The sequence below is a fragment of the Lissotriton helveticus genome, chromosome 11, assembly GCF_964261635.1.
Source record: "Lissotriton helveticus chromosome 11, aLisHel1.1, whole genome shotgun sequence".
Lineage (NCBI taxonomy): Eukaryota > Metazoa > Chordata > Amphibia > Caudata > Salamandridae > Lissotriton > Lissotriton helveticus.
In genome coordinates this window covers 35,242,368-35,269,247 of record NC_136072.1, presented here as the reverse complement: position 1 = coordinate 35,269,247, position 26,880 = coordinate 35,242,368, and the positions used below count along the sequence as shown (strand labels likewise).

The window sequence follows — 26,880 nt, the reverse complement described above, 5'->3', positions numbered from 1 at the left end:
TACCCCAAACCAATTGCGCTGGCAGACCTGTAAACTTTCACAGCCCCCAGAATGTCTTTCCAATACCTCAGTCCCCCTCGCCTTGCCTCTAACAAACACCGCGATCCGGCTCACTGCTCTCCTGCAGTTTTGCCTAGCCCGCAATGCTGCCTCCCACCACCCGGCGTCTGTGTGGATTACCGATTCACCGATGCAGCGGCTCTGCTTCAGAAGTCGAGGATCCAGCAGTTCCGCAGCGATACCGGGAGCCTCAGGGAGGGTGTAGAAAGAAGTCACCATTGCACTGCACTCCCACGAGAGACGAGAAACGAAGAAAAAAGTGTAGGGATCGCCTCAACACAGAACAAGTAAGTAAGCCATTGTGGTGATTGTCGGCAGAAAACGAAAGACAGCAGCGGCTTGCCACTTTAGGGAAGCACCGAATACGTCATTGTCATGAAGATTTTTAAAAAATTCAGCCGCTAGTGATTTGTAGCAGCAGCCTCCTCCTTTACAATGCCTTACTGCAGAGCCCAGGCACGGAGCTCCCGACCGGACTCAACGACTGGCCGCCATCTTTCCCCCCCACCTCCGGTTCTCTCTAATTTACTGTGTGTTAATAAGTTTACTGAATGTACTTTTGCCTCTAGCCTCATAAGGAAACTAGTGGGATGTGTTTAGAATAAATACATATATTTTATATATATACCTGCTGTGGTTCTTCTTTCATTTGGTCATTCACAAGATTATAGACTGGTAAAACAAGCTGTTTTACATTCCTCCAATAATAATCCACATTTGTAAAGCACAAACAATCACCCATAAGGGGTTCTAGGCGCTGGGTTCCGTCGGGAAGATTAAGCAAGCTATTGCCCAGAGTCACATGGTGCTGGGCTAATCTGCCGCCAGCGCCGGGGATCGAACCCTGATCCTCAGATTCCAGAGTCAGTCGCCCTGGCCGCGTCGCCACACCCCTTCCGTTAGACTTATCCTGAAGGCTGCACTCCACAGCTACCACTAGGATAGCTTTCTATATAGGTTGTCTTTAACCTACCATCAATAAGGGTCATTTGGACTAGTGCAAGGTGCCCACTAAAATAGTGGACAGCATATGCCAGGCCAACTTCTCACAATGACTTTATTTGTGACTAACTCATCTTTTCTGCATTGTTCAAAGAGGGGAAGATGTGTTGTAACGGTATCACTGTCGCGTGCCATAATATGCCCACACTTGCCCTAGCAAACACACAGTGGTTTGGAGCAGTTCGACTACCTACTTGCCCGACGCAGCTCGCTACAGCAAGTGCCGAAGGAAGCCAACTCTCCAGCAGACGCACTGAGAAAGAAGCTGTCTTTTCTCCTGCCGAGAAATCCAGCTCCTGTGGTTTCAAGCTACCCTCATGGGTTGTTGTGAAATTGAGTCCTGAGGGAGAGATACCAGACCTCCTTCATTCTAAAACCAAGGTACGGAGCAGATTTAACCCGAAGAGAAATCTTGGATAGATTCTTGGAAAAATACTAAACCTATGCTACACCTCACTTACTTCTTCCCTCGTGCTCGACCTAGGTTAGGTACATTGGGTAGGTGTTTTTTAGAAGCACAAGTTGAGTACTTTTAGTATTTATTATTTTATGTATTTATTTTATGGCTTAGAAACCATACCATGCTTTTACAGTATTACTTCATAATACTCTTTTTACTGTACGCATTATACTTTGCAACCAGTATTACGATTGTAGCAGTTCATTTCTTCTGCATGAGAAAGAAGACTGTTCAATAAATACTCTTCTTTAAAACGCCCGTCTCTCTATTTCTCTGCACCTCTGGTGAAACTAAGCATGCACAATTGACTAAGTGAAATACTTATCTATTGTTTCCGCGACTCTAGAGATATATTTCTTATTCTTGGGAAACAAAGTTGTCATGTTTATGCAGTTGTCAGAAACGAATCCCTTCTTGTGAATTCGAGAAAGTTTCTAGTGACCTCTGAGTTAGCTGGCACACACACAATTAAGTTTAGTACATTCGATAGAGACCTAGCCGACTTAAACACTACATCAATTCTATAGTATATGCTATTCCAATGCACAGAGCCTATTGAGAATATAGGAACTACGCTACACTTCTGCATTGCAAAACGTTTCTTGATGAACTGGACTTCCCTCACATTTATTAGATCCCTTGACATAAGATTCAAATGAGGAACATTATCCGTTGCAATCCTTAATAGCAAATTGAAGCATTCTTCAGAGGGTTATACCCTTTGTCTTGTGTGCAGGGAGGTAGATGAGTCAGAGGAACTTCTTTTGTTCTTCTGCCCTGGGTACATAACCGTGCCGGCATTGGATAGTGCTGCTCTGCCAATTCCTGAGAGCTGACAGTACAAATTGGCTCTAAGAATCTGTAGGTCCGACATCACACAGTGCATAGCTTTCTCTATCACAATATTTATCGTATCTATATTCCCAATCCTAACTAAGGGGCCGATTAGGATGGCGGTGAATCTGCATCCTCCGGGCTGGCGGAAGCCACTGCCGGCCTGGAGGATGCGGATTCACCGCCGTGGCCACAGAAAACACCCACCGCCAGATTAGGATGGCGGTGGGATTGCGGTGAGGCCAGCGGCGGATGGCAGGTCCGTCCGCCGCTTATCCGTGGGGTGTGGAGGGCTATTTGGTGGCGGTGTCTGCAATACACCGTCCGCCAAATTACAATGTGCATTTAAACATGCTTTTCCACAGCGGCTTTTCCGCTGTGGAAAAGCATGTGGTCTTTGGTGTTTGGGGGCCCGTTGCAGGCCCCCAGGGTGTCAGGGGTGGGAGGTGCACATGGGGGTACATATGGTACCCCCCAGCATTTACATGCACAAAGCGGCAGGCACCGCGCGGTGCCTGCCGCTTTGTGAATGTAAATGCAAAGCATGCTTATTTAACCTTGCGGCGGGTGCTGCTTCAAGCAGCACCCGCCGCAAGGTTAAAGATACAGGATGTGACCACCAGGGTGGCGGTCACATCCTAATTGCCCCGGAGGGACCGCCGCTGCCCTTGCGGACGGTCCCTCCACCTCGGGGGTGGCGGACGGACGCAGGTCCGTCCGCCATCCTACTAGGCCCCAAAGATCCTAACCCAGTTGGCAACTTACTCTGATCCAGCTCAGAAGTATTACAGATCATTAGATTGTTTCTGGGAAGTACATCGCTATTAGCGTTGGCTTGTGTTATAGAACCTGTTGGAAGCCAAAATTGCACTTTACTGTTGTGGTCTATTTTCCAGGAACTATGGGGCAGATTTACAAGTCCCTCGCGCCACTTTTACGCCGCCTTTGCATCATTTTTGTGATGCAGCAGCGGCGCAAAAGATGCACCATGCCGCGGGGTATTTACAATGTGACGCATCTGGGAGATGCGTCACGTTGTAAAGCCTTGAGCCAGAAGGAGACGTTCCTGCGCAGGGCGGCATTCCGGCGCAGGAACGCCTCCTAGAAATGGCTGAGTGAAATCTACAAGATTTCACTCAGTCACTTTTGGGCCCATTCTGCATCAAAACCCTGCGCCTACTTGAAGCAGGCGTAAGGATTGACGCAGCATTGTAAGAATAGGGCCCCCCAGAGCATTGCTGGAGCTGCGTCGCGCTTGAGACGCAACTCCAGCAATGTGCCACCTTTGCGGCACAGATGCGTCATGCATCTGTGCTGTTTTTGCCCCACGATGCACCGCATTATAAATGCGGCACATCCATGGGGGCGGAGGCATGGTGCACAATAACTGGCGCATCCCTGCTGATATGCAGGGATGCGCCAGTTATTGTAAATCTTCCCCTATGTCATTGTCACTGACACTGTTTTTACTACTGTAAGTGATTTCAACCATGTTGCACTAATTTTAAACTTTGAACGCTTTAAGGGCCAGATGTATGACCTGCCAATTAGCAAGTCGCACATTGCATCGCATTCGAGACTCGCAATTTGAGACTCGCTAATGGCAATGCACAACAGGTACTGAGAAACTGTTTGCGATTCCCAAGGGGTCACAATTTGCATGCCTCTTGCATATTAATGAGGCTGTCACAATTCGCAACCCCATTGGGAATGGCTGGCTCTCCCAGGGATGGTGGTCTGCTGGGGTCAGCATACCTCCATGTTTGAGACTGCTTTTAGATAAACCACTTTTTTTTAAATGCAGCCCATTTTCTTTCAAGCAAAATTGGATGCTTTGAAAAAATCAAAATGAAACTTTATCTGGGACCTCTGCATGCCCCTAAAAATATTTGCACATGCATTCACAAAGGGGAAGTGGTGCCCTGGGGACCCCTTCCTATTAGTGAGTGCTTTACCACCCTTCTGAGAAGGGTGGTAAACTGTGAATGTGTTGCAAGTGCCTACAACCCATTTGCGCCCGCAAAAAACCTTTGTACATCTGGCGCACTATTGCTTCTACATTGCATTTTATGTTATATTTTGATGCATATATTTTATAATTGTCTTTTTAGGCCTGCTTTTGGTCATAAAATATGTAATATGGCTAAAAGAATGTTGCCCTGCAAGCATGAATGAACTATGTAACACTTTTATGAACATGTTGCTTTCATAGTCTTTTATCGAAATAAAGTATTTTTGAACTTGAACTTGAATTAGACATGTAATTCCTGCATTGCACGGCACAAAAGCTATGAACCTTTGTCCTAGATACTTGGGTATTTCCATGTTCTTCTGAGAGGACAAACCTGCCTCCATTAAGTCAAGAAAGTGATGTTATCAACAACTGTTCTCATGGTGGTGCTGTAAATAGACTCTACATTCTTGACTCTTGTGCATGTTACCCGATGCAGAAAACATCAGGTAAAGCAGGTCTGAGTAGCTTTGGGCTATGTTTTAAAAATGACTGCTGTACCCATGCAATGCAAAAAATGGTCACATCTTTAAAACTATTTCAAATTGCACATGCAAAAGATGTGCTCTTATTTTAAAAAGATACACTTTAAATATTAAAATGACAAAATTGTATTTGCTGTATACTGATTATGTGTGCTACATCTACCCAAGACACTGTGCACTTTACTTGTTTTTTTCCTATTTACAAGCACCTTAGATCCTGCTTATTGAAGCAAATCTAAGTGGAAGAAATGTTACCCGAGTCAAGCCCCCCCTTACTGTTTTTACAGTTATTAAGTGATCCTTTTATCTTTTATTCAGTTGCTTGCTTTTTAAACCAATTAGCTTCCAGTATAGGAAGACTTAAAAGCCTATCCCCCAGATTCATGAAACCCATTTTCTGCGAATTCTAAATTGCAAGAAATACCGAATCGCAATTTCGAATTCGCATAATGGGATTCATGAAATTCTGCGAGAAAAAATAGTGATTCGCATACGGCCGCAAAAGCCGATTGCGATTTCCACCAAATCGCAGAATAATCGCTAAATCGGACAATTTCCGTGTTGAAAAGCGATATCACTATTAGCGAGATCGCAAATTGCGATCTCGCTAATAGCGAGATCGCAAAAACGGGAAGTTGCATTTCGAGCACAGTGATGACATCACAACCAGGAAGCAGGCTGTTCCCTCCCTCATTCTGAATACTGAGGCTGATTTGGAAGCAGCACTGCCCAGAGCTCCACTCTAAACCACCTCCAGCTTTGATTCAGGATACACCCCACTGCAGCAATGTCACAGGAAGCAGCAGGGACCAGTTCCACAGGGAGGAAGAGAAAAATAAAATTCTCCGAACAGGAGCTTGAACATCTGATTGAGGGAATCTGTAGAGACCATGACAGACTGTTCAGGAAGGACTTCAGGAGGGTGCCAGAGGCTGACAAATGGCGAATTTGGTTGCGCATACGCGCAAATGTCAATTCTGTTGGAGTCACCCAGCGATCAATCGACGATCTCAAGAAGAGGTGGTACGACCTCCGAGGTCGTGCCAAGGAGAGGATCGCCGAGAGGCTGGATGAGCATGTTGCAACAGGAGGGGGAGAGCCAACAGTCCCTCCCAACACCCCATTGGAGGACCTCGTGGAGGACACTTTGCAACCTGAGGCATGTGTGGGGGTGACCCGGCTGGACTCCTCCCGCCCCACCAAAGAAAGCCAAGGTAAGTGCCATGCGACTGCGACCCTGTCCCCTAACAATGCTCATGACCCTAGAGCTACCCATTACAAACCCCAGTCATGCAGCCCATGCACACCAGAAAATTCCTATTGCATTGTGGGACATGTAGTCTGACCACAATTTACATTCTGCCCCATACAGCCAGATATGTCCTAATGGAGTCAATCCAACAGCCATTCAGAGAATGCTAGCCTGCATGCATGTAGCAACCTACCATGTGCAAGATACATTTTATTAATCAACGTCCACTTTACATCACAGCTGGCGCAGAAGATACCAGCAGTGACAGTGAGGGGCTGCAAATTGATGAGAATCATGAGGATTCTGAGGATGACGCACATCCATCCACACATCCATGTCAATCAGGGCAAGCAGCAGCGCCAGCAGCCACACCACCACCTGCAACGCCAGCGGCAACAGGCGCAACACAACCGCCAACTGTGAAACCCATTCCAGTGGCATCAACAACACCAGCAGCCACCATGCCACCAACACATTGCACACCTACTGTGCCCACCCAATCCAGCAGACAAGTCAGAGAGCAGCGCCAAACTACACCACGTGGCGGCAGGAGGGGGGTGACTGTGCGTGTACCGGGTCTTTCAATTGAGCGCCGCATGCTGCATGTCCACCAACAACAGGCACGACAACTTGCAGCAATACATCTGCAGCTGCACAATACAGCCAGGAATGTTGGCCAGCTGTCCGACCGGATGGAGCGAATGACCACAGCAGTGGAGGCAAACACTGAGGCCATGCTCACACAGCGGGACCTCACCCGGCACCGCCACCGCCAGCTCCTAACATGCCTCTCGGCATACACGCGCTCCAATTATATAATTGGCAACGCAACATCCCAGCTGCCCAGAAGATCATTGCCCATGCAAATACAGATGGTCCAATGTTGCCAAGACGTGGCACGGGCACTTGAGCAGGCAACCACTGCAGTTCAGGCTCTGCAGGCAACTGGCCACGGCCGGGCAGGAGGGGATGACGCTAGTGAGGGGACATTCAGCCGCAGCAGCCTGTCTTTGCCACCGGTCAGAGTTCCTCGCCGCAGCAGCAGGCCCACTGCGGCAGCACAGGCAAATCCGGAGGAAGATGTGGAGAGGCGAATTGGAGCCTCAGGCCGGAGGCGCCATTAACATTTTTGCTCATCATGCAGGGACATGCTGATGAGAAAAGCATGCCCTCTGACAAATCAGGAGATGTATGACGCAATACACCTCAAATGTATCTTTTGAAAATAATGCTATATTATTGTGAACACAACAATAATATTGATTAGATAACAGCACATCAGACTCATGTCATTATTTCAATTGTCATGCATGAGTGAAGTGTTGGGTGAGGGGAGTGGGTGCACTAGAAACAGTTAATTGTGATATGGTTGCGGCGTCTGTGTCCTTCAGCTGGATTTTCACCCCGTGTATGACGCGCATGTGCAGGTGGGCGGTTGTCCCCTTCCGACTCACTGCCAGATATCTCTACAGGTATCCTGCGCTTGGTAGCAAAGTTGTGGAGTATTGCACACACGGCCATGATGCGGCAGCAGACCTCAGGCTCGTATTTGAGGGCACCACCAGTCTTGTGCAGTATGCGGAAGCAGCTCTTCAAAAGGCCAAATGTCCTCTCAATGCAATTTCTAGTGCAAATGTGTGCAGCATTGTAATGCCGTTGCTGTGGTGTGGCAGGGTTGAGGTATGGTGTGAGGAGGTACTCACGGAGACCGTAGGCGCTGTCATCTGAATGAACGGGGCAGAGGGTGAGTGCCTGTACTGCGCAGCTACATGATCACAGTGTACTATTTGGGGGCATGTGTACTCACCTAGTAGGTGTCCTTCGCCAAAGTCTCCCCTGGCCAGTCGTGTGTGAATGCCGCTGTGCCGGAATATGAAGGAGTCATGTGTGCTCCCCGAGTATTGTGCCACTATGTCTGTGATGAAAGTCTTAGCGTTGCACACCATCTGGATATTGAGGGAGTGGTAGGACTTGCGGTTGCGGTACAAGTATTCCGTTTGTGCTGGTGAGCAGATGTGGATGTGGGTACAGTCAATGCATCCTATAATATGTGGGAATTGCGCAGCGTTGTAGAATTTAAGCTCGGTCTCATTCAAGTCCTGTTGGCTGGTTGGGAATGAGATGTAGTGGTGTAGCCGGGTCAGCATAGCATCCAGGAAACTCCTTAGGCAGCGGGACATGGTGCTCTGGGAGATCCCCCCTGCATATGCAACTATCCCCTGGAAGCTTCCGGAAGCCAGGAGGTGCAGGCAGCACAAGACCTGTACATGGGTGGGCACGGCATTGGTCCTCATTGTTGGGTGCTGCATCAGGGGGTCTAGGTCCCGGATCAGCTTAGTGATCGTTGCCTCATTCCGGCGGTACTTGGAGTAGATTTGCTCCGCAGTTTGGCCCAGTAGGGTGATCCGCAGGCGAAAGATTCGCTCCTGTATCCTGCGTCTGTTCCGTGCGGCTCGCTGAAGCCTTCGCCGTCTGACCACCATGTAGAGTCCAGGCATTGTGAGAGTCCTCATGCTCCAGCTGCGTTTCCTTAAGTGTGTTTGGTCAGGCCTGCACCTGTGGGTAGTTAGTTGGAATTTTTAATTTTTTTTTTATTCCTTAATGGTTACCACCTGGTTTGGGTTCTCCTTAAATTACGCGTAGCTAATAGCGATTTTCGGGTTTTTCGCATTTTGCAAATTTTCTTGTGACCGATTGCGATTATTTAGCGAGTTCGCAAATTAATTAGCAGAGTCCATGGTTTCTCGCAATTTCCGATTCGCTAAAGGGCTTCTTCCAGGATTCTGCGAATGACTTTGCGAACTCGCAATTTTTCTTTAGCGAATTCGCTATTTTACACTTTTCACTTTCATGAATTCCTTTTCTTCAAATTGCGATCGCAATTGCTGATTCGCAGCTATTGCGATCGCAATTTTGCTTCATGAATCTACCTGTAAGTTAATACAATACAACTTTGAATCTCGATATATTATCTTCCTTATACATGTACACGCATTCTATGCAGCTATTTACTATGGTATTACTTTACTCCTACTGTAGAAAAAAAACGTTAACTCTCTCCAATGCACGTCTATATGTCTCAACCTAAACCCCTCAATATATCCTCTAACTCTACTCTGTGGCTCTTCCCACACCTCATTGTTCTACTATGATCTCCAAAATAGCCCTTTCTACACTCCTCCCTCCTGTATCCCTACCTGACTCACTTGAAACCTCATTTTACTACTATGATCTCCCAAACAACCCTTTCTAAATTCTTCCCTAATGAATCCCTCCTTTGACTCATCCCAAACCTCATCTTACTACTATGATCTCCCGAATAACATTTTCTAGACTCTTCCCCATTCTATCCTCCATTTTCCTATTCAATCCAACTAACAGACTTACATTTCCACAGTTCTGATTAACTCATATTTCCCTATATTAATCTACCACTAATCCTTTTTTGTATGCCTCAGCAGGGGTAGAAAGCATTGTAAAATACAATTAAATATAAAAATTCAGGCTGCCACGGCAAAATAAAACCAGGCCCAAAAAAAGGCAAAGATAAACTGGGGGGACATACTTGATGCTGTTTGGGCTGGGAACCAGGCAGCTTTTTGGGATATGATCGGCCATGTAGGTAAGATTAAAATGATGAGGCCTGTGTCCAATATACTACCTCAGGGTCGCCCATTTCCAATGTCTTTATAGTAAAAAAAATGCTGAAAATGTAGTCGCTAGGGTATTAGATACAGAGGTGTGGTTCACTGAATTAGACAGTGAGTCCCCAGGAGATGTTATAGGGCACGCTTTGGGAGAAGTGTGGCTCACTGGTTAGGGGAGGCAGACCCGGACGCTGAGATGAGACCCAGGACCAGGGTTCAATTCCCGACGCGGCAGGGTCTTGAGCCCAAAATGTCCACGGACTCGGTAATTCTCGCTTCGGTGCCTACTCGAATCACAGGTTCACACTCTGCAACTCTCTGCAATAGCTTGCTTAATCTCCACTACGCCCCCCCCCACGGCGGGATGCCTGACTTTAACCTTGGGGATACCCACATTTGGCTATCTCACAGGGAAAAACCAGGACGGGTTCCCAATGCAAAGCGCTTTGAGACCTGGCGGTGATATTGCGCTATATAAAAACCGATCCATCCAGTAGCACATGCAAAAGCGTTCTGTCCTGGATAAGATCCGGGGAAACTCAGAACCTGATGTTTGGGCACCATATTTAAATCAAATTTCCAATGCCATCATGGCAGGTGCGCAAACCCTCAAACTGGAGAAGAGCAGAGAGCTTTCCTCTGTTCAAGAAGTGTCTAAGATCTGAGTCTGACCCAGCCGGATCACTGACTAAATATCGACAACAAAATATTGAATGGACAGAATATCAACACCAAGATATCGAAGATCAGAATATCGACTCCCTATCTACAAACAGGTAAGTACAAAAATCATGAAGACAAAATATTGTTGTTTATAATGCAGTTTGTAAAAAATATCTAATTTTTAACATATGTTAAAAGTAATAATAACTTAATTAAATAATCAATATAATTAAGTAAAACGTACTTAAAATTAATGTTAAAATATTAAAATTAATACATAATATATGTAATGTCTAAAAATAAATTTACATCAGTGTAGGATAGTGGGAGGGTAACATTTACTATTTCCACTCAAGTCAGTGCAACAGTAGGGAAAGCATTGGATAGCGGGTGGGTAAAAATTACTATTCCCATTCCAGTGAGTGCAACAGTAGGGAAAGCTTTGGATAGCGAGAGGGTAAAAATTACTATTCCCACTCCAGTGAGTGCAGCAGTAGGGAAAACGTTGGATAGCATAGGGGAAAATAATTACTACTCCCACTCCAGAGAGTGCAACATTAAGGAAAGCATTGGATAGCTGGAAGGTAAAAATTACTATTTCCACTCCAGACAGTGTAAAAATTACTATTCCCACTCCAAAAAGTGCAACAGTAGGGAAAGCATTGGATACCGGGAAGGGAAAAGTTAATACTTCCACTCCAGAGAGTGCAACAGTAGGGAAAGTGTTGGATAGATTAGGGGTAAAAATTACTATTCCCACTCCAGTGAGTGCAACAGTAGGGAAAGTAATGATTTAATTTTTAAATAAAAATACATTAATTATCAATACCAATACAAAATTAATTAAAATGAATTACCAATGACAAAATATTTAATAATTAATTAATTATAAATACCAATAAATAGAATTTATTAAAAATTAATTACCTAGTAATAATTACCAACCAATTAATTTTCAACACCAAAAATGTAATAAGTAAAAACAAAATGACAAATTATTAATTAATTAACAATACATTAATTATCATTACACAAAAATAAATTCAATAATTAATTACAATTAACTTTCTTCCCACTCTATTCCCCTATAAACCCACAACCCGCTCCAAATAATAAATTAATATATTTATCAATTAATAAAAAGGAATTACCAGATAATATAAACTATTACCAACTAATAATTAATGAACAATAAATTAATTATCAATTTCAATAAATAAAAATAATGATTTACTTAATTACAATTGAATTACTTCCCACCGTATTCCCCCATAAACCCACTACCTGCTCCAGAACTAAAACGCAAAATTAAATTAAAAATAACTAATAATTACTAAAAATTCATATTTAATTTACTATAATGTAATTGCTCCCCACCCTATTCCCCTATAAACCCACAACCCGCTATGGAATTAAATTACCAAAAATTAAAAAACATAATAAATACATTACAAAAATAATATACACTTTTAACACATATACTAAAATACAAAACAGTAAAAAAATCGATATTATAAAAGATGTGATATATTTTAATGCCTTTATTATGTACTTCGATATTTTGACAGTCGATATTACTTACCTGCATTTCGATATTATTAACCACTATGTTATGTCCATTCGATCTTCTTTCCATTCTATATTTTCACTTTGATATTCTGTTCATCCCATATTTTGTATTTGATATTGTGTCTAGTTACCGACCCAGCCAACTATCAGACAATAAGTCTTATAGACACCACCAAGAACATGTTTTGTAAACAAACTTTGGACAACATTATGCCCTGGGTGGAGGATTATAAAATATTATCCCATTTCCAGGCCTGGTTCAGTTGTAAAACGAGTACAATAAATCACGTTATTAGATTCCAGTTAATAAAATGGAAAGTGGTGGATATAAATAGAAACAGCCTTTATGCTGCATTTGTTGATCTAAACGCTGTCTTTGATATGGTTCCAAGAGTCAGACTCTGGACTATTTTAAGAGATGTTTGGCTACCACCATCCTTGCTGCACATCATAGTGCACCTCCACACAGATAACTATGCGCAAATTAAATGAGGTGCAAATCGGGAAAAATACCCAACTGACTACTGTCAACTGAGGAAATGATGGACGAAGCGTTGACAATACAAGCACTCACCCCAGTCAACTGATCTGGTTTTAATCCATCACCGTTCTTTAGCCCACTCTGCCACCCCAGTTCAGACATGGTCATATGCAAATCAGTCTGACCCTGTGCCTCATGAGAACAGTCCAGCCCGAACTGCCAAGCCCTACCTTCCCTGGACTGGAAACAAGCTTCCGAGGACCTGTTTCTGGCATTGCAGCTGTCTTCAGCCAGGCTTGCTTGAATCCAGTGGCAAAGTGACCAAGGGACTCACGTCTGAGCATACCCTGCCAACTTATGGCAAACAAAGCGGTACAAAAGGGGGTGGTGTTGGACAGAGCATCTGATAAAGGAGTTGGACAAAACTGTGTCCCTACTCCTAACTTATTTATATTATTTATAAATCAATCAATCAATCAGGCGTTTGTAAAGCGCAGCTACTCACCCGCAAGAGGCTCAAGGCTCTGGGGAGAGGGGGCAGCTCCATTGAGTGCTGGGGTAATCCGAAGAGCCAGGTGTTGAGGTCCTTTTTGAACTGGAGCAGTGTAGGTCTATGCCGGAGGTTGAGTGGAGGTTGTTCCAGATCTTGGCTGTGTGGTAAGAGAAGGGCTTTCCTCCCATTCTGGTCTGGTAGAAACGTAGGATGGTCGCTAGAGAGAGGGCGGCTGATCGGAGGTTTTTTTCTCGGGTGCGTGGAAGGAGAGCCAGTTGTTGAGGTATGCTGGTGTTGTGGAGGGCCTTGTATGCGTGAGTGAGGAGCTTGAACGTAATTCTTCTTTTTCGACGGGGAGCCAGTGAAGATCGTGGAGGTGTTGGGTGATGTGGTTGTGCTGGGGTATGTCTAGGATCAGTCTGGCTGCGGCGTTCTAGACGGTCTGGAGCTTTCAGAGGGGTTTCTTGTTGATTCTGGCACAGAGAGCGTTGCCCTAATCCAGTCTGCTACTAATGAGGACGTGTGAGACCTTTTTTCTGGACTGAGATGGGATCCATCTGTATGTTTTTTGGAGTATGCAGAGGGTGTTGAAGAAGGCCGGGGATACAGCGTTGATTTGGCAGTTCATCGTGAGCAATGAGTCTAGTATGAAGCTGTGGTTTCTCGCATGGTCCTTTGGGGTGGCATGGTTTTTGAGGCTGGGGGTCCACCAGGTGTTGCCCCATGCGGAGGGGTGGAGACAAGGTTGAAGATTTCTGTTTTCTCTGAGTTGAGTTTCAGGCAGCTCTTCCTCATTCCAGTGGCAACAGCTTTCATCCATTTTTGGAAGCTGTGCCTTCCGATGTTGAGTTCTTTGGTGAGGGAGAGGATGATCTGGGTGTCGCTGACATAGGGGACGTCATTGAGCCAATGGTTTCTGACAATGGTTGTGAGGGGTGGCATGTAGATGCTGGAGAGGGTAGGGCTGATGGAGGATCAATAGGGCAGTCCACATCTGATCTCTGTTGGTTCGGAGAGGTGGGCAACAGTCTGACTCGCTGAGTTCTATCAGTGAGAAATGAGCATATCCAGTTGAGGGCTGTTTCCTCGATCCTGGCATCGTGGAGTCTGGTGGCTAGTGAAGCTTATTTGTCTTCTAATGGGGAGCCAGTGGAGATCTTGGAGGTGTTGGCTGATGTTGTTGTGATGAGGGATGTCTAGGATCAATCTGGCTGCGGCGGTCTGGGTGGTCTGTAGCTTGCAGAGTGCTTCCTTCTTGAATCCGGCACAGAGAGCAATGCTGTGATCCAGTCTGCTACTGATGAGGGCGTGCGTGACAGTTTTTCTGGACTCGGATGGGATCCATCTGAATGTTTTTTGGGGTATGCAGAGGGTGTTGAAGCAGGCCGAGGATACAGCGTTGATTTGGCAGTTCATCATGAGTGAAGAGTCTAGTATGGTGCTGTGGTTTCTCGCATGCCTGTTGCAGTGGCAGGGTTTTTGAGGTTGGGGAGCCACCAGCAGTCATCCCATGTGGAGGGGCGGAGCCAAGGATGAGGACTTCTTTTTTGTCTGAGTTGAGTTTCAGGTAGCTCTTCCTGATTCAAGTGGCGACAGCTTTCATCCCTTCTTGGAAGTTGCGCCTTGTGATGTTGAGTTCTTTGGTGAGGGAGCAGACAATCTGGGTGTAGCTGGCCTAGGTGACGACATTGAGCCTTTGGTTGTTTTCAATAGTTGTGTGGGGGGCATGTATATGTTGAAGAAGGTAGGACTGAGGGAGGATCAATGGGGCACTCCACATCTGATCTCTGTTGGTTCCAAGAGGGAGGCCAAGAGTCTTACTCGCTGAGTTCTATCTGTGAGAAATGAGCATATACAGTTGAGGAATTTCTCGAGGATGCCGGCATAGTGGAGTCTGGTGGCTATTGAAGGTTATTCTTATTTCGATGGGGAGTCAGTGGAGATCGCAGTGGTGTTGGGTGTTGTGATGGAGGATGTCTAGGATCAATCTGGCTGCGGCGGTGTGGGTGGTCTGGAGCTTGCAGAGGGGTTTCTTGTTGATTCCGCCCAGAGAGCGTTGCTGTAGTCCAGTCTGCTACTGATGAGTGCGTGCATGACTATTTCTCAGATGGGATCCATCTGAAAGTTTTTGGGAGAATGCAGAGGGCGTTGAAGCAGCCCGAGTATACTGCATTAGTTTGGCGGATCATCTTGAGCAATGAGTCTAGTATGATGCTGTAGTTTCTTCCGTGGTCTTTTGGGGTGGCGGGGTTTCTGAGGCTGGGGGGCCACCAGGTGTTATCCCATGCAAAGGGGTGGAGCAAAGGATGAGGACTTCTGTTTTCTCTGGGTTGAGTTTCAGGCAGCTCTTCCTCAGTCAGGTGGCGACGGCTTTCATCCCTTCTTGGAAGTTGTGCCTTGTGATGTTGAGTTCTTTGGTGGGGGAGAGGATGAGCTGGGTGTCGCTGGCATAGGGGACAATGTTGAGCCTGTGGTTTCTGACATTGCTTGTGTGGGGGTTCATGTAGATGTTGAAGAGGGTAGGGCTGAGGGAGGAATCATGGGGCACTCCACATCTGGTGCGTATTGGTTCTGAGAGGGAGCATATCCAGTTGAGGGCTATCTCAAGGACACTGGCATTGTGTAGTCTGGGGGTTAGTGCACGGTGGGAGACGCTGTCAAAGGCAGCTGAGAGGTCCAGGAAGATGAGGGCTTTCATTTATCCCTGGTCAAGGAGGGAGCAGATGTCAAAATCAAAGTCAAAACAGCTTTATTCAGTGTAAATTATACATCCATAAAAGCATACTTATAAAAACAGAAAAAAGAAAGATCAAGGGCGCGATGTACAAATACATTTTTTTGGTTAGCTTACAGTTGGATTTTGTCAAGATGCAAATGCATCATTAATCAAAATATGTTTAGGAGTAAAGGGAGGACTAATAGCATACAATAATTTTTTAACAAAATACATACTTCACAAGACATTCCATAAAACGCTATTAAATGCTGCAATAGATATATCGTATTCTAAGAGCAAGTCAGTGCATAATGTATTAAAAATGAAAATGCAAACAAATATATATATATATTATACAAATTCATTAAAACAATTTGCGTCTAGTTTTACTTCTTCTCTTACATCATAATACAGTATATACAGGATAAAAATAGACTTTGTGCAAACAAATGCATAATGTGCAAAACTGCATATTGAAACCACTATACAAAATGACTAAAATGAGTCTAAAAATTTGATCTCTGCTCTTGTTTATAACGCGACTTCTTACTCTCATCGGGTTTCTTATATAATAACACATCTAAGTGTGCTGATTCCTTTCTTTTCCTAACCGCCCTCACTATGAAGCGAACAGCAGTGTAAACAGCCTTCATGTTATCCTGGCTACATAGGAAGTTAAAAGAATTTTTATAGTTATACAGCCTATTAGTTAGGAAAAGTGGTTTTAAAACTGATTTCCGAATATAGCTATACAAAGTGCGGAATAATATAAAATGTAGCGTGGACTGAGGGGTAGGTTATAAGGTCCCTTTTCTTTATCTTGAAATGCTGTTATATAGTGTATTGGGCCCAATCTTAACCTTGTTAAATGGAATCTGTGCTGGAAATGTCCTACTATTGTAAGATATGTCTGTATACCCAGCACAGAGGGGATGTGACAATAGGTGGTAACACTATATTTTTGTCTAGCCTCATTGGTTCTAACACGATCACTAGCCGAGGTATTTATAGACTGCAGCTCATTTTTACTGATGTCTTGTATAGCTGACGGATCCCCTTTATCAAAGTCTATCATACAGTATAATAGTAGATTTTTGATATATTCAAGCCATGAGATATTTTTTCCAATGATCCAGGGCCAGGCAATTCTTTATCAAATCCGTAGTAAATGTTGTCTCTTCTTTTACCCACAACCCTCACCAGAATGTGAGTCCTGTTATACTAATTGTATCATTTATGTAAGGTACTGTCAATTCTTTGTGTACAATATAATTGGCTGTTTAATTAGGTACTGCCAATACTCTTTGAGAAAAAAGTATGTTCTTCTATTTGAAGGGATGTGGAGTTTACTCTCCCCCATATTGCAGCCCCATAAAAGGTACTGGTCACGCGCTTGGTTCCGTACAAGGTGAGTATCTCCTCATGGGCTTATTTCCCATTTTGGCTGAAAATCTGAAAATTCCCTCAACGGTTTTTAAAAATTTCAGTTTACATGAATCAATGTGAGGTTTCCAGCTGCCCTTTCTATTAAAAAGAAGACCCAAGTAAAAGAAGGTTGGCACTCTACCTATGACTACACCACCCACATAACATAATGTGGGTGGTGTAGTCATAGTTTGGTCTTTCCACATGTCATAACAAAAGTTTTAGTAAGATTTACCTGTAAATCCTTATCTGTCATGTACTGGGTGAAGTTTTCAATTAGACATTGTAATCCATTAGCTGTCCTTGATAAAAGGACAGCGTCATCGGCATAGAGTAGTACTGGGGTTGTACGTCTGCCTACTTTTGGACTGTCTGTGTTTTGCTTTTGCAAAAAAGGATCCACATTATTAATGTATAGGGAGAACAACAGTGGTGCCTGTACACATCCATGGCGTATTCCTCTTGTGACCATAAAATCCTGTGTACATTCGCCCTTCGTTCCAAAACGTACTCTTGAAGGTAAAAAGGTATAGATTTGGGACAAATATATGACAATGTCATTTGGTGCTCCTAGCTCTTTTAGGGTTTGCCACAATTTGGAATGATTAACGAGGTCAAACGCACTTGTGAGGTCTACGAAGCAAAGATTTGGAGTCTCCTCCTTAGCCAGTGTATATTTTCCTAATAAAAGTTCCAAATTTAAGCACTGTTCTACAGTTCCAATACCTCGTCTAAATCCAAATTAGGCTTCTGAGATGATGTTATTCTCAATAGCCCATTTTTATAACCTCCCCGGGAGGATTCTTCCCATTAGCTTTGAGGTGAGTCTAGAAGAGATATGGGATGGTAGCAGTTTGCCTCCCCTCTATTACCCTTTTTAAAAATGGGTTCGATAATACTTTGTGACCATGATGCAGGTGGACTCCTCCTATAGCTGCGTTGAAAACATTCAATAAAATATGGGTCCAAAAGTCCATGTCACTTTTAAAAACATCAATAGGAACCCCACCAGGTCCTGCAGCTTTCCCACTGTCACTTTTAAGGAGGGCGGTTTCGATTTCCGGGAGCAAATGTGATCGGTGGCAGTGAGTACGGCAGTCTCAGTGCCATCGTTGCTATGGAATCTGGATTGGGAGATGTCCAGGACATTGTTGGCTTCAATAAAATTTGCTAGCTCGGTGTTGACGGCCTTTTCGATGACCTTGCCTGCGAATGGAAGCAGGGAGATGGCCCTAAAGTTCTTGAGGTCCGTTGGGTCTGCGGAGGGTTTCTTCAGGAGGGAGTTACTTTCGGCGTATTTCCAGTCATCAGGGAATGTGGCGGTTTCGAGGGAAAAGTTGATTGTCTGGTGTAGTTCAAGCACGATGATGGTGGCGGCTCAGTGGAAGATGTGGGGAGGGCAGGGGTCTGAGGGTGCTCCAGAATGGATGCTTAAATGTGTCTTCTGTCATGAGCAGGGCCCAAGTGAGCAGGGTCTGTTGGCTGGCGTTGCTGGGGGGGAGCTGGAGCAGTGCAGAGGTTGATGAAGTTGTCGAAGAGGGTCTTAATCTGGAGGTGAAAAATTGTGCTAAGTCTGTTGCAGAGGTCTTAGGAGGTTAGGACGTCTGTTGTTTCACAGCCAGGTTTGTCAAATTCCTTGATGATAAAGAAGAGTTCTTTGGAGTTATAGGTTTTGGTGAGAATTCTGTCTTGGAGGAAGTTCTTCTTTGATGAGTTGGTGGTGTGCTGTGGTGGCTGTTCTATAGGCACTGCATGTTTCTGGGGTTTTGCTGTTCCTCCATGTCTTTTCGAGTCGTCGGCAGGAGCGATTGGATTCTTGGAGTGCAGGTGTGGACCAACTTGTTGAAGGGCAAGAGTGTTGGCGTAGTTCATGATCCAGTGGTGGAGGTTGTGTGCCGCAGTGTTCCTCTGGCGATTGCTGGTGAGGGCAGAGGTGAGCTGTATTCCCATGACTTTGTTACGGCTTCTAAGGGGGAGGCGGTGGGCGAGATTGTGTACAGTGGGCTTTCTGAAGGAGAAGTGGATGCAGTGGTGGCATGTCCAGAGGAGCTCTGTGGTATGGCTGTCGGAAACACTGTTTCCTTCTGCAAAGACGGAGTCGAGTGTGAGTCCCGCTGTGTGCGTTGGGGTGGTGACAAGTTGCTTCAGTCCTATGTTGGCAAGGTTCTCTAGGAGGGCCGTGGTGTTATTGTGGTTGTCCAGGTAGATGTTTAGGCCTCTGAGTAGGATGTAGTCTGTGGCGACTAGGGCGTGGGGTGTGATGAGGCCAGTGATGGTGTCAGTAAAAGTAGCCTGGGGCCGGGGGGTCTGTAGATGAGGGTTCTGTGGAGAGTTGTGTTAGGGTTGGTCTGGATCTGGAAGTGGAGATGCCTCACGAGGGTTGTGGTGTCGTCCGGGCCAGTGGTTGTCATGCGGAGGGAGCTTTCTTGGACAATAGCAATGCCTCATTCTTGGGGTGTGGGGCGGTCTTTTCGCAAGATCTAGTATCTGTCGGGAATAGCGGTGGGATGTCGGGCATGTAGTTGGCATTGGTCCAGGTATCTGTGAGGTAGGCGACGTTGGGTGCGTGGGTGTTGAGGAGGCCGCAGATTTCTATGGTGTGTTTGAGTAGGGAGCGCAATTTGAGGAGGATGCGGTTGAGTGGTTTCTGAGTGGTGATGTCCGGTAGGCTGGGAGCTGCTGCTGGGGACCTTGCTGTGGGCGAAGGAGCAGAGGCAGGGATTGAGAGTGTGAAGGGTGCTGGAGTTGTAGTGGACAATCAGTAAACAACAAATTTGCCTATACCACGATGGTATTTTAAACTCTCATTATTCTTGCTTATTGGTCAAACACAAATCCTTTTTGTTTGCACCAGTATTTTATTTATACCTTTTGATTTAAATTTTGTATTTCCATTTACCCCATTTATGTTTGAAAAGAAGAAAAAAGGATGTTTTCTGTACACAATTTACAAACAAATATACAAATATTTACAAAACTCATTTAAAGTCCACATTTTGACTAAGACATACTTAACATATTACATCAAAAATACAAAACTTTACACAAAAACAAACAAACATTTATGACCTTCTTAGATTACAACTGAATAAATCAATATCCAAATGTAAGACCAAATAGTTGTAGTCTAAAGGAGCAATAAACCAAATAATCGCAAATTTAATTATTAGCAGAAATTAATTCGAACTATCTCAGAACAAATGTTTTGCAGCCTGATTCATGAAGCGAAATAGCGCCCGCAATGGCTGCGAAAATGCAATTGCGGGTGCAAAACACGGAATCGGCATTCAAGTACGAAATAGCGAATTCGCAAACACAGAATAGCGATTTAAATAGCGATTACGCTATAATAGTCGCAGACTCCGGGTAGTCGAGCATTAGCGATACGGAAATAGCGACCAACCACGGAATCTGCGAAATGAATAGCGAAACGCAATATTGTCTCAATCGGCATTCATGAAAAAAATACAATAGCGAAAAAGCGCAAATCCGCACGTTTGCGCGGCGCAATTTAAGGACAACTCAAAGCAGGTGGTAACCATAAAAGCCATGATTAAGTAAAATTTGAAAAACTGTTGGCCAATCACCAACAGGTCCAGGCCTGACCAATCACACATAAGGACATTCAGCAGCAGCATTAGGCGTTCCACAATGCCAGGGATGTACATGGTGGTGAGGCGGCGAAGGCTACAGCGAGCAGCACGGAGGAGACGCATGAGGCAGGAAAGGATTTACCGCCAGCGGGTCACCTTGCTGGGCCAAACCAGAGAACAGATTTATGCTAAATACAGGCTGAATGGGGAAATGATCACCTGGCTGATACAAGAACTCGACCCCATCATGCAGCACCCAACAAGGCGAAACAATTCTGTGCCCACACATGTGCAGGTATTGTGCAGCCTGCACCTCCTGGCCTCCGGCAGTTTCCAGGGCATAGTAGCCGCTGCTGGGGGGATATCCCAGCCCACCATGTCACGCTGCCTCCACACTTTTGTTGACGCCATGCTCAGCCAGCTCCACCGCCACATCACATTTCCCACGAGCCAACAGGAATTGGACCTGACAAAACTACAATTTTACAATGTCGCCCATTTTCCCCATGTCCTCGGCTGCATAGACTGTACCCACGTCGCCATCTGCCCACCAGCTGCCACGGAGTATATGTACCGCAACAGGAAGTCCTACCACTCCCTCAACATACAGATGGTCTGCAATGCCAAGACCATAATCACTGACATTGTGGCCCAGTACCCAGGGAGTACCCATGACTCCTTTATCTTCAGGCACAGCGGACTCCACACACGACTGCTCAGGGGAGAGTTTGGGGAAGGACACCTACTTGGTAAGTACACTTTGTCGACAATGTCACATTGCTATGAAGTAACTGCGCTGCACAGGCAATCAACATCTGCTCCTCTCATTCAGGTGACAGTGGCTAAGCCCTACGGGAATATCTCCTGACCCCTTACCTCAACCCTGCCACACCTCAGCAATGGCGCTACAATGTTGCGCACATCCGGACAAGGAACTGTATAGAAAGGACATTTGGCCTGCTCAAGAGCAGGTTCCGTATTCTGCACAAGACAGGTGGGGCGATGTATTACAGTCCTGCAGCGTGCTGCCGCATTGTGGCTGTCTGTGCAATGCTTCATAACATTGCAACCAAGCGCCGGATACCTGTTGACATCTCAGGCAGTGAATCTGAGGGGGACGACCGGCCACCAGCACATGCGCACCATGCACGCGGGGAGAACCCAGCTGAAGGCCACAGACGTCGCAACCACATCACAGCGAACAATTTCTAGCCCACCCACTTCCCCCAACCCACATATCACAATTGCATGCAAAATGTAATGATTACACAAGGCTAATGTGTGCAGCAAAATAAATGTATTTGTTTCATTCACAAGAAAAAGGTCATGGTTTCAACTATTTACAAATTACAGTATTCCTGCATACTGCAGTGTGAAGAAGGTTCTTGGCAGGCTTAGCGTCAGCCTGTGGCAGTGTCCCTCAGACAGTGTCAAAGGCGCCTCCGGCGCGTAATGCCCAGGCGCCTGTGAGGCTCATCCTCATCCTGGGCAGCTGTACCAGGCGTTGCCCTGGTGCTGCGCCTAGGTGGCGGGACCTGCGTGGCAGATTGGCTGCTCACGCTGGAGGCACCCTCACTGGCATCGTCTCCCCCTACAGTGGCCGGTAGCACAGGTGTGTGAAGTGCCGTCACGGCGGTGGTTAGGTGCTCCAGGACACGTGTTATGTCCTCGCAGCACTGGACCAGTTGGTGCTGCTGGGTGAGAGAGCGCCGCGACAACTGGGTGGTGGCATTTGCTGCCACATAATTCGACCTACTATAGGACGACAGCCGGCTCATTAGCTGGTGGTGGCGCCTGCTTGCTACACTGCGGTGCTTGATGAGCCCAGCAGTGTTATCCTCCATGGCTGCAGTCATGCGGCACATGGCCGCCGTCATGCGGTCCATCTTGTCTCCAACTCCCGCCACATTGCGGCCAATTTTGTGCAGCTGGAGCTGGATGGCCCCTTGCTGCTGCGACTGGCGCTGGTGGATTCTGAGCATGCGCCGCTCGACGCTCATACAGGCATGGAGATGCCCATTGCCCCTCCTGCTGATCGGCCGCTGTGTTGCCGCTGTCGCAGGCCCAGATCTCGTTGCACGAGCTGCAGGTGGTGTCGCAGCAGGTGTTGCTGGTGCGGCAGGAACTGGAGGCACATTGGTGGGGTGCCTGGCTCTGGCTGCCGGTGGGCCGGCAGATGCAGGAGCAGGTACGGTGGGGGGCCTGGCCTTGGCTGCGGGTGGTGCAGCAGATCCAGATGCAGCTATGGTGGGGGGCCTGGCCTTGGCTGCGGGTGGTGCGGCAGATCCAGATGCAGCTACGGTGGGGGGCCTGGCCTTGGCTGCGGGTGGTGCGGCAGATCCAGATGCAGCTACGGTGGGGGGCCTGGCTGCTGGTGTTGGTGCAGCGGCAGATGCAGGAGCAGGTATGGTGGGGGGCCTGGCTGCTGGTGTTGGTGCAGCGGCAGATGCAGGAGCAGGTATGGTGGGGGGCCTGGCTGCTGGTGTTGGTGCAGCGGCAGGGGCTGGTGCCTGTGTTTCGGGTTGTGAGTCCTCCTCCTGGGCCTCCTCATCAATCTGCAGCCTCTCGCTGTCGCTGCTATCTGCGCCACCTGTGAGGGTAAGTGGATACTCATTAGTTGCATGTGACTGTCAGACGTGCAGATGTTACATGCATGCTGGGTGACATTCCCTGGATGGCTGTGGATTTGCGTACTTTGGAACCTTTCTGGCTGCATTGTGGTACTACTACATTGTGGACATACTACATCTCCCACAATGCTTCAGGGCATTTCCTGATGCACAACATAGGCACACCTCCCTCTCCAAGGTGTTCTCAACCTGGTCCTCCAGGGGTGTGTTGGGTGGGACTGTCGGTCCACCACCTCCAGTGCCCGATGCCTCACCAAGGCGCTCCACCACCCTCTCCTTGGCACGACCTCGGAGGTCGTACCAGCGCTTCTTTAGCTCCTCCAAGGACCTATCGGCCACACCCACCGAGTTGACGCTGGCGGCTATACCCAACCAGATCCTCCGCTTGTCCTGCTCTGGGACCCTTCTGGAGTTGGTACCAAAGAGCCGGTCATGGTTGGCCACCACCCCTTCAATTAGGTTCTCGAGCTCCTGCTCTGAGAACTTGAGCTTGCGCTTTCGTCCTGCGCTGTTGCTGGGGCCAGGGACAGGTTCCTCAGACATGGCGGTCGCTATTTCAGGCGTTTCTGGAGTCGCTATCGCTGGTTAGGCGTCTGCTTTCCGACGTGCTCACTCGTAGGATAGCGTCACTGTGGTGTTTGGGGGTGGGAACTGCCTGCTTCCTGGATGTGATGTCATCACGGTGCTCGGAATGCGTCTTCCCGTTTTCCCGATCGCGCGAGAATGCGAGTCGCAATCCCGATCGCACTGGATTGCGAGTCGCAATCCTGATCGCACGGGATTGCGAGTCGCAATCCCGATCGCAGGTAGCCGGGAATAGCGATTTTTCTGCGTTTTTAGTTGGTCGCTAACGGCTTTAGCGCCCGCGTGCGAGTCGCTATTTTTTCCCCGTAAAGTACATGAATGCCGTTTTGCGTTTCCTCAATAGCGAGTCGCTATGATTCGCTATTAGGGACACGCAAAACGGCCTGTACATGAATCAGGCTGTTGGTTCCTTATATTTCTTATGCTCCTTTGCTGTGCCAACGCGTTTCGAATCCAGGGGATTGAATACCCAGATTCTCATCAGGGTTTTCTGAATTTTCTGTACAAAGTGTAAAAAATAAAAAAGTTTTATTTACAATATTGAGAAAGCTGCCTTACTTTCAATACATTACACTAACTCTAAATAGGACTTGATGTTGTACCTGAAGAAAATGCACAAGAGCCTTCTTGTTTTTAATTACAGGCTCTAATCAGGCTGTCGAAATTGGTGTTCCAATTTGTGGTTCACATTCAGATTTTAAGGCCACCTTATTCAGTTCCTACAAAAAATAAAAAAAAATATTTGTGAAAATATGTCGGGGTGATATCTTATCATGCTGTTACTTCACCCAAAAGGTAGCGCCTGCCTCAAGTGTGTTATTTCACTTTGTCTACCAGTGGTCACTGCTTTATACCATCAGCGAGGCAGTCATCATTTGTCTTGTGAATCTACAGAGAAATCAAAAACTAATATTAACTGCCAACTTCCCATTGTTCCTTACAAGCTCTTTCTTGTAAATACAAACACGTGGCACGTATCTCACGGGTTGCCGTGTCACGCTCGCTGTATTTATTTTCTTAATACCAAAGTCGCATTCATTTGCTTCGTTGCATTCATTTAGAAAAAGCTGGCAAGAGATAGATACACTTGTAAAACTTCTATTTGCTACATTTGTATCAACGTGCTCATTTAAACAGTTCATGGCGCACATGCGTACCTTTTACAGGCAGTTTGACGGATCACGCTGGTGCTTGAAGATCGTATTCTTTATTACTGCGGTTCCTAGTGCAAAAAGAGGTTCGTTTTAGTATCGGTTATTAACGCCGCTAACTTCCAGATAGCTCAAACTTGATGAAAGTGATTACCTTCATGTCGACCCGTGGGGCAGTTGCCTACTTCTTGAACGTTTAGAGAGGACATCTTGGAAGTAAAGCTCCAACCCCTTTAAGCTAATGAGTTGAATTATGGGAATTGCAGTACGTGTTCTGCAAAGCGGTTTTATTTGGATCAAAGAGTTTGCGTATGTGGCAAACTTGATTTAGATTTTATTCGTTTTTATTATCTGTTGATAAAGCCGCTAGTTTCCATACCACTCAATCTTAATAAAAGTCATTATCTTCATTGCGGCTCAAGGGACAGTTGGCTACTTCTCAAACAATATCAGCGGGCATTTTCGAAGGGGAGCTCCTTGACCCTAATGAATTGAATTCTGAGAAATATAGTACATGTTCTGCAGTGCAATTTGTTTGGCTCAAAGAGTTTTTATATGTGGCAAACTGCATTCATTATGCAAAATCATGCTACCGTACACACATCTGTGTTTTATATCCTTGATATTTCCGACAGATTATTCAGCCCTGTCTGTGCACTATTAAATTTCAAAATCAAGTACGCCTCTTTTTGAAGTAAAACTTTATCGATGTCAAAAGGATGTTTCATTAAATTCATAGTAAATAAAATTGTCCATTGAAAGTCATTTTTCCCGTGGGATGTTTCGATAAAATGCTCAACCATCGGGCTATAATGACCTTTTTCTTAATCCGAGACCTGTGTTGCGTGATTCTCATATTCACTTGTTGATTTGTCTTCCCTATATATATTTTCTTACAGGGGCATATTATAGCATATACCACATTTTTAGTTTTGCAATTTGAAAAACCCAAATGTTTCCACTATGTACCCAGGTGGTTGAATTCATTTCCTTCAATGGTATTGGGACAAGCTACACAATTGCCGCACTTATGATGGCCTTCCACTGGTTTTAAATTCCATTTGGATAATAGGTCACTTTTAGGCTTTGGCAATGCAATATCAGCCCGGACAAGCTGCGGTCCTATACTTTGGTTCTTTTTTAAGGCAAAGATTGTTTTTGAAAAGGGCCATTCAAGATCTTCAAGGAGGTTCCAATTTTTGAGCATCATATGTCTCACTTTATGTGCTTCTGGTCCAAAGGTAGTGACACAAACCAGTCTGTCTAATTCCTGTTTATCTTTAACCTGGAACAGGCATTCTCATGGTGTAAATCTCGCTCTTTTCAATGAATGTTTTAGCAGTTTTTTGGGGTATCCCCTTTGTGCCATCTCATTACAAAAGGTTTGTGCATGCTTCTCATAATCTCTGACCTCTGTACAATTTCTCCTAATTCTTATGAGTTGACCATGCAGGAGATTTGTTTTTAAGCTCCTCGGGTGGGCACTTCTATGATGTAGAATTGTATTTTTGTCAGTATCTTTCTTATAGAGAGATGCTTTCAACTGACTCTCTACACATGTAATGTTCACATCAAGAAATGTCATTTTCGTTTTGCTGTATTGTATGGAGAGTTTGATGTCCTCATGTCTGGAATCAAGCCATTCGTGGAAAGCCAGTAACCACCTGGCTCCCCAGCCACAGGAGCCGGGGGCCTCATTTATGAAAAGTGACGCATCGCTGCGTGAAAACAGCGATGCGTCACTTTTCACTGCGCACTCCTTGCGACACCAATGATGCGTCATATTTAATGTATGACGCATCATGTCGCAAGGAGTTACAGAT

General features: G+C 45.9%; 1 protein-coding gene across 1 annotated transcript in view; it reads left to right on the top strand.

The window, feature by feature from the left end:
- Positions 1 to 212: 212 nt before the first annotated feature.
- LOC144792151 (uncharacterized) overlaps positions 213 to 26,880 on the top strand; it is a 426,357-nt gene continuing 399,689 nt past the window's right edge. Inside the window, exon 1 of the mRNA XM_078667032.1 lies at positions 213 to 347. The gene's annotated coding sequence lies outside the window, so the exon portion shown is untranslated. The remainder of the gene's footprint in view (positions 348 to 26,880) is intronic.